Source organism: Schistocerca gregaria, chromosome 10 (assembly GCF_023897955.1).
Source record: "Schistocerca gregaria isolate iqSchGreg1 chromosome 10, iqSchGreg1.2, whole genome shotgun sequence".
Lineage (NCBI taxonomy): Eukaryota > Metazoa > Arthropoda > Insecta > Orthoptera > Acrididae > Schistocerca > Schistocerca gregaria.
The window spans coordinates 204,069,979-204,076,524 of record NC_064929.1 but is presented as its reverse complement, the minus strand read 5'-3'; positions in this window follow the sequence as shown (position 1 = coordinate 204,076,524).

The following is a 6,546-nucleotide window of genomic DNA, read 5'->3' as shown; positions in this document are numbered from 1 at the left end:
GGTAAGCAAATCAATCAATCTTGCCTTCATCGTATCCACCTTGCCCAATCACCTCTCTGTTCCACGTGTGGAGTGCCAGACAATGATGAACATCGGTTTGTTTGCCGACTGGCGGCGGAGGTTTGGCACTTGATTCGTCTTATTGTCGCTTTTCTAATGCGGGACATTCCGGATTGGATTACTCCCCTTTCATTATTATTTCCGGATCGTGAATATTTTCCTCGGACAAAGACCAATGCTGTGAATTGGATTCGCGGACATGCCATTCACTACCTATTTGGACAAACTGTAGACTCTGTACTCGAGTTTTGGACATACCTCAATGACCGTCATTATGTCGTTGTCCGTCACCCAAAATACAGACAATTTTTCTGGAACTTCCTTGGGAGTGCTTTCCACGACCCGCCTCGCAGCTGGAATGTTTCAAGCCAAGAGAGAAGAACATTTCCTGTTTGAACCGATGAACATTTCTGAACAATTGAACAGAACACATCAATTTCGAGAAGACGTGACTCAACATATTACCAGTGGGGCGCACAAGGCCTCTGATCAATTACACAACACAACTAAACAAAAACAAAAAAATAATAATACCATAACAACAATAAAAATAAAAATAAAATTCAGAAAAAGGAAGATTTTGTTTTGTTTGTAAGGATAGCCCTCACCTTTATTTCCTATATTTGCCCTGGTATATAGGCAGCTCTCTGGGGTAGATTTAGTCAGGAGCCAACGCCTGAAGTGGACCAGATTTTTTTTTGTTATAGGATGAAAAGTGGCGGTGGCACTTAGTTCTTTTTTTTAGTTCAATTTTATTAAAGGGTTAACAAAAAAAAAAGGAAAAAAATATAAAAAATAACAAACAAAAAAACCAAAAGAAAATAAAAAATAAAAAAAGATAAGAAAATTTAAAAAAAATGGTCAGTTTGACGGACTGCCGTCTTAAGGGGCCCGGGTTCGATTCCCGGGTGGGTCGAGGATTTTCTCCACTCAAGGACTGGGCATTTTGTTGTCTTCATCATCATTTCATCCCCATCCAGTGTGCAGGTCACCCAATGTGGTGTCAAATGTAATAAGACCTGCACCAAGGCGGCTGGACCTTCCCCATAAGGGACCTCCCAGCCAATGACTACAAATGCTCATTTCCATTTGAGTGCATTGGTGGAGATGTAATTTGTACTTAGGTGATTCATCTGAATAGGTTAACTGATGTCGTTATGGCTGCACAATGGTAATTAACAGACTTTGAATGTGGAGTGGTACTTGGAGCTAGAGACATGGGACATTTAGTTTCAGAAATTGTTAGGCAATTCCAATTCTGCGATCCAGTGCCAAGAGTATGTCGAAAATATCAAATTTCAGACATTACCTCTCACCATGGACTATGCAGTGGCCAACAGCCTTCACACAATCATGAATAGCAGTGCTGTTTGCGTAGAGTTGTCTGTGCTAACAGACAAGCAGCACTGCTTGAAATAACCAGAGTAATCAATGTGAGATGTATGTTTAACATCTCCAATAGGATACTGTGGTGAAATCTGGCATTAATGGGCCATGGCAGCAAACAACCAACACATGTGCCTTTACTAACAGCATGGCAGCACCTCGGCTTGTGACCATATCGGTTGGAACCTAGATGACTGGGAAACCATGGCCTGGTAAGATGAGTCCTGATTTCAGTTGGTAAGGGCTAGTGGTAGGATTGTAGTGTTTCACAGACCCGATGAAGCCGTGGACCCAACATGTCAGCAAGGCACTGAGTGACGTGGTGGTGGCTCCATAACGGTGTGGACTGTGTTTACATGGAATGGACTGAGTCCTCTGGACCAACTGAAATGATCATTGACTGGAAGCGGTTATTTTCAGCTACTTGAGAACCATTTGCAGCTATTTGTGAACTTCATGTTCCCAGCAATTATTCCCATGTCACCAGGCCACAATTGTTTGCAGTTGGTTGAAGAAAACATTCTGAACAGTTTAAGCGAATGATTTGGTCGTCCAGATCGCCCGGTGTGAACCCCATCAAACATTCATGGGATGTAATCAATACGTCAGTTCATGCTCTAAACCCTGCACCGGCAACACTTTCGCAATAATGTATGGCTGCAAGGGCAGCATGGTTCAGTATTTCTGCAGGAACTTCCAATGACTTGTTGAGCCTATGCCATGTCAATCTGCTGCACTACACCAAGCAAAAGCAAAAGAAGGTCTGACATGATATTGGGAGTTATACCATGACTTCTATCGCCTCAGTGTGTATTTTGATAAGCAACGTATGTTCTCTGAAGCCAACTACAGATGCTAGGCAACATTTTGTTAGTGAAGCTGACATAAGCTGTTGTCAGTATAACTGACTGGCAATGTGTACTGGCATTCAAATATCCAAAATTCACATGTATGGACACATGGGAGTCTGCAACATACTCAACTTCGTGTTCATCAACAACAATTCAGTGCTGGGTTTACTGGACGATACATTCTTACTTTCCGCCTTAATGGATGGAGATATTGCATCTTCATGGAACATGTTTTTCCAGATCTGCTGGAGGATGTATCTCTGAATGTTACACAAAATATGTACTTCCAGCATGATGAGACACTAGTCCATTTCAGTATTGCTGTGAGGAATCATCTGAGAGCCACTTTCAGGAATCGATGGATTGGCCAAGATGGGCATGTGGTCTGGCCACCCAGGGCATCTGACCTCACATGTATGGATTTCTTCCTCTGGCAGCACATGGACCAGCTGGTGTACAAAACAGAAGAAGATCTTGTCGCTAGAACGGACATGGCTGCTGTTTCCATTGTGGATATGACAGGACTCTTTGAATGGACATGATAATCAATGGTCCAACAATGTACTGCATGCATACATGCCAATGGTCATTCATGTGACCAGTTCCTGTGAACTCTTCCTCTGCTGTAATGAGCACACTGGTCTACGTTCTGTGTAAATTGTTCCTAGCATCAGAAATTGCCATCAGTGACCATATGGACCCTAATTAAATATATTTGTTTTGGTATTCTCTACCTCCTGTATTAATGTGAATGAATAGTTTCAACACACCATGCATGTAACACAAGGATTGGCAATGAACCATTTCATTAACTGATCTTTTCAAAACTATACTTAATTTAAACAATGGAAAATTCTGGATGGAGTAACAACAATGTGGAAAGGGCAGATTGCTACTCACCAAATAGAGGAATTATTGAGTTGCAGACAGGCACAATGGAAACACTGCTAAAATACACTGATGGGGAAAAAGTCACAACAGCAAAACATAATTAGCACAGACTAACAAAGTTTTGGGAATACATTTGTTAGGTAGCATATTTAAGTGATTAATGTTGCAAGATCTCAGGTTACTGTAAACATGAGATAAGCCAATGTAAATGTGATATTCTGGTACATTAATAACCAGTGTAGCTACCAGAATGTTGAATGCAAGAATGAAAACGTTCATGCACTGTGTAGCACAGATGACGGATGTCAGTTTGTGGGACAGAGTTCTATGTCTGTTGCACTTGTCAGTCAATACTGGGATAATTAATCCTGTTTGTGGATGATGCTGGAGTTTTTATCCAATGATATCCAATATGTGCTAGACTGGAGACAGATCTGCTGATCGAGCAGGCCAAGGCAACATGCCAATACTCTGTAATGGCATGTTGGGTTACAACAGCAGTATGTGGGCAACCATTATCCTGTTGTAAAACGTCTCCTGGAATTGCATTCACGAATGGCAGCACAACATGTAAAACCATGAGACTGACATACAAATTTGTGGTCAGGATGTGTGGGATAGCCAGAATAGTGCTCCTGCTGCCATACAGAATCGTACCCCAGACCAAAACTCCATGCGTAGATGTAGCGTGTCTAGCACGTGGACAGGTTGGTTGCAGGGACTCATCTGGCCGCCTCCAAACCAACACAGGGCCAACACTGGCACCGAGGCAGAACCAGCTTTCATCAGATGAACAGATCCTGTAGCAGTTCATCTACTGTGTCTCATCATTTGTTGTCCTCAGTGTCGACGTACTGCATTGCTACATTGCCTGAAAAATGGGGTTTGTAATTTGGAGACTGAATATGGTAAATAATGAAGCCGACAGATGCACAGTTACGTTTTTGCTGTTCACAACCCTCCAATAATACACAGTGATATGGCCAGTGCACTATTTTTTAACCTTCAATAAGCCTCATTAATAGTTTGCAGGCAAACATCCACATACTGCTGCAGTAGTTTCCTGTTGAACATCTACAAGCACTAAAAGCCCAACCACAAAGTTCGCACTTCTTGAAGAATTGAAAGGTACGTATGGACCAGACACTGTCACTGTTTTAACACACGGCCTAATTGTGTAATACTTATTACCTTGTTAAGTTGATGCATTGTTGTCATTCTAACCCACATTGATTCCTCGGCTGAGGACTGACTGTCTCGTGACCAAAAATCAGGCCCTTATATATCATCACAATAATAGGTACTGAAACTACAAATTGTTCAAAGTTAAATTTACAAAAATTATAATTAAAACTTGACTCATTAAATTAACTGAATACATTGAAAAACTGGTTCTTTTTAACAGTTTCTTCTATTACAAGAGTTTGGCCGAATTATTTGTTTAAATCATGAAATTGACAAATATAGTTATGCAAACAATACTTTTGACAAAACTGTTAATTGAACTCCAGTGTGATGCCGACCGTTGTTAGTCGAGCAGTGGTCATGTACCAAATAGTTTTATCTTGTGACTTTGGTTTTATATATCTGATGGAACAGAATGATGATGAGAGCAGTTGTTTTTATTTTTTATTTCTGTGACAATGATTTTATATCAGCTGGTCTGCCTCATATATCATTATATCCAAATGGCTTATAAATGTTAAGCTACATTCAGATCCAATGATGGCACCTTTAGTGTGTTGAAACCGGTCATCTAGTAAACAGTATTTAAGCTATTTTGGCCTTTGAATTATTTCTACAACAGAGTGAGTGCCCCGCAACACACTATATGTTCACTGCAAAACTGTTGATTACTTTGGAAATAATTAAGGGCTCGTTTTGCTAACATGTTTTCGACTAGAACCAAATAGGTACTTTAAGAATACTAGCATTTCATCTTCCAAATGCTTACAATTATTACAGAATTTGTATTTGTTTATAAATAACAACAGAATTTAAGTTATGAAACAATTACTGATTTCACACTATAACGAAAGATACTAACTAGGAATAGTCAAAACAAATTAGAAAATCAATTATATACATAAAACTAAGCACAAAATTAGATCTGGTGTTGAATTATTTAAAAATGAGGGTCAATCTTTCTCTTTCATGAAAATACACAGTATACTCATGTATGTTAATGCTAATTAGTTCAAAAATGAAAAAAATGAATTTTCAGGAGGCAGATAGCAAAACAAGAGGGGAAGTAAAATTATCTCAGCCTGCTTTGTCACAACCTCCACCCTGCCCTCCAATGAGCTCTCACTCGACACCACTGAAGTTGCAAATGGCAGTGGTTTGGGTTCAGTCAACTGCTACTCAAATTGCCGCTGCAGACACAGTACAATTTGTTACAGCCATTTCTCTCAGCAGTGCCACATGGCTGTCCAGAGTGCAGTCTTCTTGCAACTTTTCATTCCTGTGATCACAACTGCCAGCAGTCATGTAAAGTGGCAAAGTTGCTGCCAAGTCTTTCTGCAATGCCACATAAGAAACACCCACCTTTTCATAGCCCTATTACATGACCTTGATCAAACTCAGTGAGGTGTTGATAATTATGTCTGTGTTGCCTTAAAGGCATCAACTCACCATACCCAATGTTTAAGGTAACCAACTCTCACAACTGTTACAGAGTGTATTTAAACCTACCAACTTTTGTTCATTTCGTACAGCTCATTGTTGGTGCTGAGATTTTTTTTCCATCACTGTAGTTGAGGTAATGGTAATAAATGTTAACCTTTCGAGTGCCAGTGGCTTCCATTTCTTTAAAGTAACAGTCCCCTCTGCATCAAATCATGAATGCTGTTGCAAGACACGAGATTCCAAGTGGTACTCTGATATACTTCTACAAGTGTAGTGCAATGCACCAGTCACTTGCAGCATTCAAAGCAATGGTCAGCTGTGTGATTGTAGGAGATTTGCATCTGGAGAGTTTAGTTATATAATTTACTTGATGTGCGATTTCTGCAGAGATCATATTGAGGAGTTGATTGACAGCAATGTAAATATATCTAAAGTTACTGTAATGTACAAGGCGTGTTTTTTAAGTAAGTACAATTTTGAAATTAAAAAATACGTGCTAAGATATCTCAATAATTTTATTTTTGCATGAAAGCCTGTACCTTAATCTACGCACTGACACCATTACAGTCTGATTCTTCCTTGTTTACGTTGTGTACTGAGTGTTTAAGATGCCTCCGATAATCGTGAGTCCCGCTGACTGTGAAGTACAGGCTGTTATAAGATTTATTTGTGCTAAAGGCCTAAATGTGATCGATATTCATCATGACATCTGTGCAGCTTACAGAGAAAA